The sequence below is a fragment of the Microtus pennsylvanicus genome, chromosome X, assembly GCF_037038515.1.
Source record: "Microtus pennsylvanicus isolate mMicPen1 chromosome X, mMicPen1.hap1, whole genome shotgun sequence".
NCBI classification, from domain to species: domain Eukaryota; kingdom Metazoa; phylum Chordata; class Mammalia; order Rodentia; family Cricetidae; genus Microtus; species Microtus pennsylvanicus.
In genome coordinates this window covers 48,150,052-48,157,414 of record NC_134601.1, presented here as the reverse complement: position 1 = coordinate 48,157,414, position 7,363 = coordinate 48,150,052, and positions in this window count along the sequence as shown.

Here is a 7,363-nt window from a genome sequence, read left to right as displayed (position 1 = left end):
GGCCTAAGAAGAGAGATAATATTACTTGAGTAGGCAAGAAGTAAATCAAGCAGTTTCCCAAATGTGCAGTAGATGACAAAGATAACCGGCTACCTGGGCAATTGCCCAAAGTCTTATTTGCAATGTTGAAGCAACCAAATTTGTCTAAGGCCTAGAGTAACTGACAGACCATTTTCAGAGGCTGGAAAATTTTCCAAATCATTTTACCCTGTCTGGGCAATGTTTGATTGTCTTTTTTCTTATATCTTGTTTGTCCTGTCAGGAAATCATGCATTTTGTAAGTGGTTGAGGCATGGGCAGCCTTTTGTTGCCCAAAGGCCAGTTTTGCCAAGAAAAAAACAAGCTCCAAGCAGAGTGTCTTCTGTGCTCAACATTCTCTCTGGGATAGATTAGTGCCACCAGGAGCAATCATGTCTCACGTCACCACAACCCTAAGCTATTTAAATGCCATATTTTGCAGGTCTTTGAAGTGGTTTGCTTTGCTTTTCGGATCTTAAGTTTGAACACCTATATCTGTCTCTGAGTTTTTATTATTCATTCTACAATTGGCACCCAATGTTTGAGGTATGAATTAATAGAAAAGCTGTTTGACTGTGGCTTTTTATCCATAAGCACACACTGTAGCTAGCTACACGTGGGGCTCAAGCCCCACCAAGCTAGCCTTTATGTTCTTTTTTCCCCAACCTTCTGAGTGAGATTGGGATTTTCCTATTGTAGCCTCTCTGAAAGAGTCTCCAGCTGACATCCAAACTCCAGAAGCACCTGGCTACAAACACCACAGGACCTCACCACCCAAGACTGCTTTGCCTGCCTTATGCAGATCCCACTACCACATGTGCTCTTTCCAAACAATCCTCTGTGCATTTTTTTCAGATAGCCATCTTTCTCCCCTCTCTCTGTCTCTCTGCCCAGCCCTCCACTGTGGGTTGTGGAATCTCCATAAACCCCCTTCTCAGGCTTCTGTCAAACTAAATAACTGTCTTGAAATCCAGTCAGGCATTTACTGTTCTATGAAACAAGAATAAGTCTCACATCTTCTTCAACATTGTTGATGAATTTGGTAAGAAAATTGGAAATGCTTGGAAGGAAATATTAACTGAAAGAGAGAGCTTAGTCCCATATTTAGAAAGATAGAAGAAAACATTACAATGGAGGGATTTGGGTCTCTGCATGATAATATGTTAGACAGTTTGAAAATGGAGCAGTTAAATGAGAGGTTATCTAATTTAGATGGAATTTATGTAATGTCAATTGTAAACATTATCAGGTTTAGCATTTTTGTCTTATCACTAAAACATTTGGTTAATTTGAATGCTAAGATATAGGCCTTAGAAAACCCTAATAAAACATATCACATGGATATTTAAACAAGACATTAATGGAAAACCAATTTCAGTGTTACATTATAAGAATAGAGAGTAACAGCTTAAGGTTTTCAAACAACCAAATTTAATATATCCAGCAACCGTATAGGAATTGACAATTGGTGGAAGCTCTGTTACAGCTATCAGGACTCCTGTGGCAATGTTAGATTGAAGGAGATTCAAAGAAGCAATAGTCACATATGGCATGCATTCACCTTTTGTGAAGCAAATGTTAAACTCATGGTCAGTTTGCAATAGAATTATCCCTAAAGAATGGATAGAATTGCTTAAGGGTGTTTTAGAGCTTGGTCCATATTTTCAAAGGAGTACCTGGTTCAGAAAAGAAGTTAAGATTAGTGAACAATGGCTCACCTTACTAGACCTGGATGGAGGTGGGTGGTCCTTGGACTTCCCACAGGTCAGGGAACCCTGATTGCTCTTTGGGCTAATCAGGGAGGGGGATTTGATCGGGGGAGGGGGAGGGAAATGGGAGGTGATGGCGGGGAGGAGGCAGAAATCTTTAATAAATAAATAAATTAAAAAAAAAGATTAGTGAACAATGGAGTAAAACTAGAGGTGGGAAATGATGTGGGATTCCTCTCTGTATGCTGGGAATACCATTGGTGAACAAAGAAACTGCCTTGGTCTGTTGATAGGGCAGAACTTGGGTAGGTGGGGAAAACTAAAACAAATGCTGGGAGAAAGGAGGCAGAGTGAGGGAGAAGCCATTTAGCCCTGCTGGAGACTAACACTGGAACATTGCTGGTAAGCCACAGCCAAGTAGGAATAAACAGATTAATGGAGATGGGTTAAATTAATATGTAAGAGCCAATAAGAAACTGGAGCTAATGGTCCAAGTAGTATTTTAAATAATTAAGTTTCTGTGTAATTATTTTGGGTCTGAACTGCTGGAAAACAAACAAATGGCCTTCTTACAACAGGGAAATCTCAAAAGATTAAATTCATGGAGAAGTAGATTTTGCTACTATAGAAATGTAAACTGTATATGATGACAACAACCTGGATTTATGCCATGTAGCAGTTTTAAAAGCTTGGAGAAGAATTGAAAAAAAAATAGTAGATGAAAATTGAATCATTTACTAAAGTTATACAGTAACAAAGAAAGCCTTTACAGATTTTCTACAAATATTGACTTCACCAATAAATAGAATATACCAAATACAGATGCTAGGCAAATAATAAGTGAATCTCTGGTTTTTGAAAATGCCATTTCTCTATGTAAAAGGATAATTAAAGGAAATGTCAGCACCTTTGGAAGAATGGATTTGAGATACAATTAATATTGAATCTCATGACCATGATGATCCATAGATAGGAGAAGTGATTTCCAGACAGTTGAGAAAAATTCAAAATGTCAAATGTTATAATTGTGACAAAAAGGTTCCTCTAAAAGGAATGATAGACAGGACCTTCCTAAAAACATGTTTTTTTTTTTTCTAAATATAATCCAGTCAGAATGCCCCTCCCTTCTGGATTATGTAGGTGTCTGAAGGTAGACATTGGACTAAGAAATGTAAGTCAATGAGTAATATAAGGCAAAGATAATCCTTTGCCTTTGGGAAATGCCATGAGGGATTTCTCATAGGCCCCTGTTCCAAATCCAGTTCAGATATTTCCTGCCAGCCCAGAACAAAAAAGAACTTCCTTCCCAGAACAATTAAAGAACCTATTGCATAATTTAAGAAGCCATACTGCTCTTTATAATAGAACAACTATAGAAGAGAGAACAAAAAATTCAGAAGAAACCATAAATCAAGTATTTTAGCAAACTTCTATAAATGAACAAAGATCGAAATTAAAAATGCAAATGTATGACATTGTCATTGAAGGTCTGACATACACAGGTACAGATATATGGATAATTTCATTAGAGTCTTTTCATACAAACTGGCATTTTGCAGGATGTAAATATTCAGCTTTTAGGGAACTTTATCTCAGGTAAAGCAGAGAACAAGATGGGTCAAATATAGAGGGCCAGAAGGGCAAAGAAGAATATTAAACCATATGTGACTGAAATAGCAATTAATTTTTGGGAATGCTATTTGTTACAGTAATTGAATACTTAGATTAACATAACTCCAGGCTTAGAAACCAACCATAAATTAACATATGTTTTTGAAAAAAGTATTATATTAAAAAGAACAGTTACCAGCCATCCAGTGTTGTATAAATATAGGGAACAACAGCTGCTGATATTTCAAAGGCCCCAACAGCCTTTCCTTTAAAATGCTTGAAAGACAAACCTGCATTTGTGAAGCAATGGCTTTTAACAACAAAGAAACTGGGGCTTTATAACAGCTGGCACAAGAACAACTAGATGCTCAGCATATTGAAGTATTAAGCAGGCTTTAGAATTCTCCAATATTTGTTTTTAAAAAAATTCTGGTTAATAGACAATGGTAGCAGATCTAAGAACTGTTAATAAGGTGATTCAGCCAATTGAATCACTACCATCTTGCCTTTGCATAAAGGGTGACCTCATTTAGTTAGTGGTTTAAAAGACGGTTTAAGTTATCACTTTAAAAGATTATTTATTCACTATTCTTTTATAAGTAAAAGTCAGAGAAGAATTTGCCTTCATAGTGCTTACATACAATAATTCTCAGCCTGCTAAGAGATATCAAGGAAAGATTCTTCCACAGGGAACGTTTAATAACCCTACACCTTGCCAATATTTTGAAAGTCAGGAGTTTAAAATGATATATAAGCAAGTTTCTGAATCTATAATTTATCATTACATGGACAACATTTCACTATCTGATTCAAATGTAGACACTTTAGAAAATTCTTTGAAGAAGTAAAGAATATTTTGCCTTGTCAGGGTTAAAAATTGCTCCTGAAAAATACAAATAGAAGATTCTACTAATTATTTATGCTATAGTAGGTTTACAAAAGATTAGACCACAAAAGGTGCAAACTGGGAGAGATCAATTTCAGCCTTGTGATTTCCAAATATTTCTAGGAGACATTTCCCATCCATGGCCCATTATTGGGATAAAACTTGATGGACTTAGTAATTTAAACCAAACATTAGATGATGACAAGGACTTAAAGAATCCTGAAGATTTATCAGCTAAAGCTGAGAGAGAATTGGCTTTGATTGAAAAGAACTTAAAGAAGGCACATGTGAGTCATGTAAAGCCAAATCTTAACTGCTTCTGCTCATATTACCCTCTAAACATTTGCCTACAGGAATTTTAATGTGAATGGAAGATATTATTTTAGAATGGATCTTTTTAACACATAAACTAAGTAAAATATTAAAAACTTATGTTTACAATGTCTCTGAGTTAATTCTGAAAAGAAAAAAATGAGATTTTTGTCAATTAGGAGGAAAACCCAGCAGAAATTATAGTATCACTTAATAATGATGAAATTGACAAATTATCACAGAAACTTAAACTTGACAAAGAGCTTGTAGTAATATTTTTGGAGAGCTTAATAGCAACTATCCCCAAAGCAAGAGAATTCTGCTTATAAAGAGAACTAACTAGATCCTTCCTCACATTGTAAGAAATACAATAACTGAATACCCTGCATTCTATAATGATGCAAATAAATCAGGAAAGCCAGGTTACAAATCAGAAAATTTAAGTAAAGTTGATCAAAGTCCTTATGATTCTGTCAAAAAGTCAGAATTATATGCTATTCACATGGTACTAAGGAATTTTAAAGAACCTCTAAATAATAACTGAATTACAATATGCAGAAAGAGGTTCTTTGCATATTGAAATTAGAATTTATACCAGATAATACAGAATTAACTTTAATATTTATTCAGATACAAGATAAAATTAGGAATAGGTATGATCCCATATACTTAACGCACATTATTCCCATAGGGGTCTGTCAGTTCCTCTAGCAAAAAGTACTGAAGAAATTGATTAATTATTGATTGGAAATGTGTTGAAAGCCTCAGAATTTTATTAAAACATTATGTCAATAGCAAAATTTAAAAAAAGACTTCCATCATGTGGCAATAAGCTAATAATAGCTAAAATACCTAGTCTTCAACTCACTCAGAGACCTAAGAAGGCAATAATATTAACTGAGAAAGAGGGAAATGTGAGCAAATAACTTCAAAAAAAATTGTGAGAAATAACAAAAAATGTTGACTGCCCAGACAATCACTCAAAGTTCCTCTGCAATGTTGGGGAATCTATCTTCCACCTGTATACCTAGCATATCTGACAGACTTGTCTGTGAAGCAGGATATTTTGAAGGTTTATCTCTCCTTATCTTGACAATGTTTGGCAGTGACTTTCACTGTGTCTTGCTTGTCCAGTTAGGAAAGCATACTGTCAGTAGCTGAGGCATTGAAATTTTCTATCCCAGTGGCTTACTTTTACCCCAAAGAAACTAAATTCCATGTAGAATTTCTTTGATGCACATTATCTTCTCTGAAGTTGATTGGTGCACATAGGTCTCCTTGTCATAAACAAAGAAATTATGCTTTAAAACATCTTAAATGTCATAATCTGAAGATCTCTAAAGAGTTTGAAGATGATCTGTCTTTCTAAAATATATCTTTCTTTAAACTCGAGAATATACCAAATGTGATTACACATTCAATTATAACACATGACTCAGAAAGCAAGTTATGATAGAAAGAAAATTAGGTATAAGACTTTAAATGTACAAAGATAAGGTAGATATGGAGTATTTTCTCTGAATTTGTCAAATGCAAATGTACTAGATATTGCTGAAGCATTTATCACTTGTGTATATTGTGTATAATGTATATAGTTATTGTATTTGCATACAGTTTTTATTATTTTAGTTATAGCCTTCCTTTTTATTTTAGACAAAAAGAAGAAATGCTGTAATATTTCATTTGCATTTTAATAAATAAAGCTTTCCTGATGATTAGAACACAAAACAGCCACACTAGTCAGCAATAGAGGCCAGGCAGTGGTGGCACACAACTGTAAATACATCAAACATAGTAGTTAGTCATAGAGGCTGAGCAGTGGTTGTATATAACTTTAATCCGAGCACTAGAGAGGATATAAGGTGGGATGAGACGGGGACTCACCTTCTTTCAGTCTGAAGATTTCATACAGGTAAGAGTTTTCTAGTAACTTGACTGCTTCACTTTTCTGATATTCAGTTTAAACATCAATATCTGTCTCTGAGTTTTTATTATTCATGCTACAGAATATAGTTATCTAAATTTATTTTCTAACATCATTTTAAAATGAAAAATTAAAACTTAGAAAAAATAAATGCAAACCCTGAGCAATAGGGTAATTTTAATTCCTAGAAATGCCAAGTTATTATATTCATGTCTACAATTGCCTACAAAATGTGTAAATCATGCAAATAATAGATTTTGTATATGTAATATTTATTAAAATTTTCTTTAGGAAATGAGAACACTTATAATGTTAGCAAAGACTTTGTATAAAGGATCTTAATTTATTTTTAAATTGTGAAATTAAATTGTAAGAAAAGTAACAAAGAAAAATATTTTTTAAGTACACCTTGTCAATAAAAAGGAAAAAATCATGAAAATAGAAATATTAAAGATGAAAAGAGTGATTAAAACATATCTCTATATACATATGTGTGTATAAATATGAATATATAGAGCTGGCTTTGGTATTGGACAATGGCTCTGTCCCTCTCTAAATCCAAGCATGTTGTTAATAAAAAATTTCAGAGTTTTTGTCTCATGTCAAGAGCTGTTTGGTATGGGACAGAAAGAAAAATAATTTAGACAAAAATTTACATTTCTTCATACCTAATTTTGTCTCTACCATACCTTTCATTGACTATATATGTGTCTGTATAAGTTTACATAAATAATGTTTAAATTTTACACAATGAACAATGAATTTTCCTGAAGTTATCTTTGAAGTTTCCTGGAAGAAGATGGGGCCCCACAACAATAAATTCACCTGGCTGATATGACATTATGAAGCTGATAGCACTAATATAAGACCTGTTTTGGGTACCAGCTGGTTAAGATGGTTCCA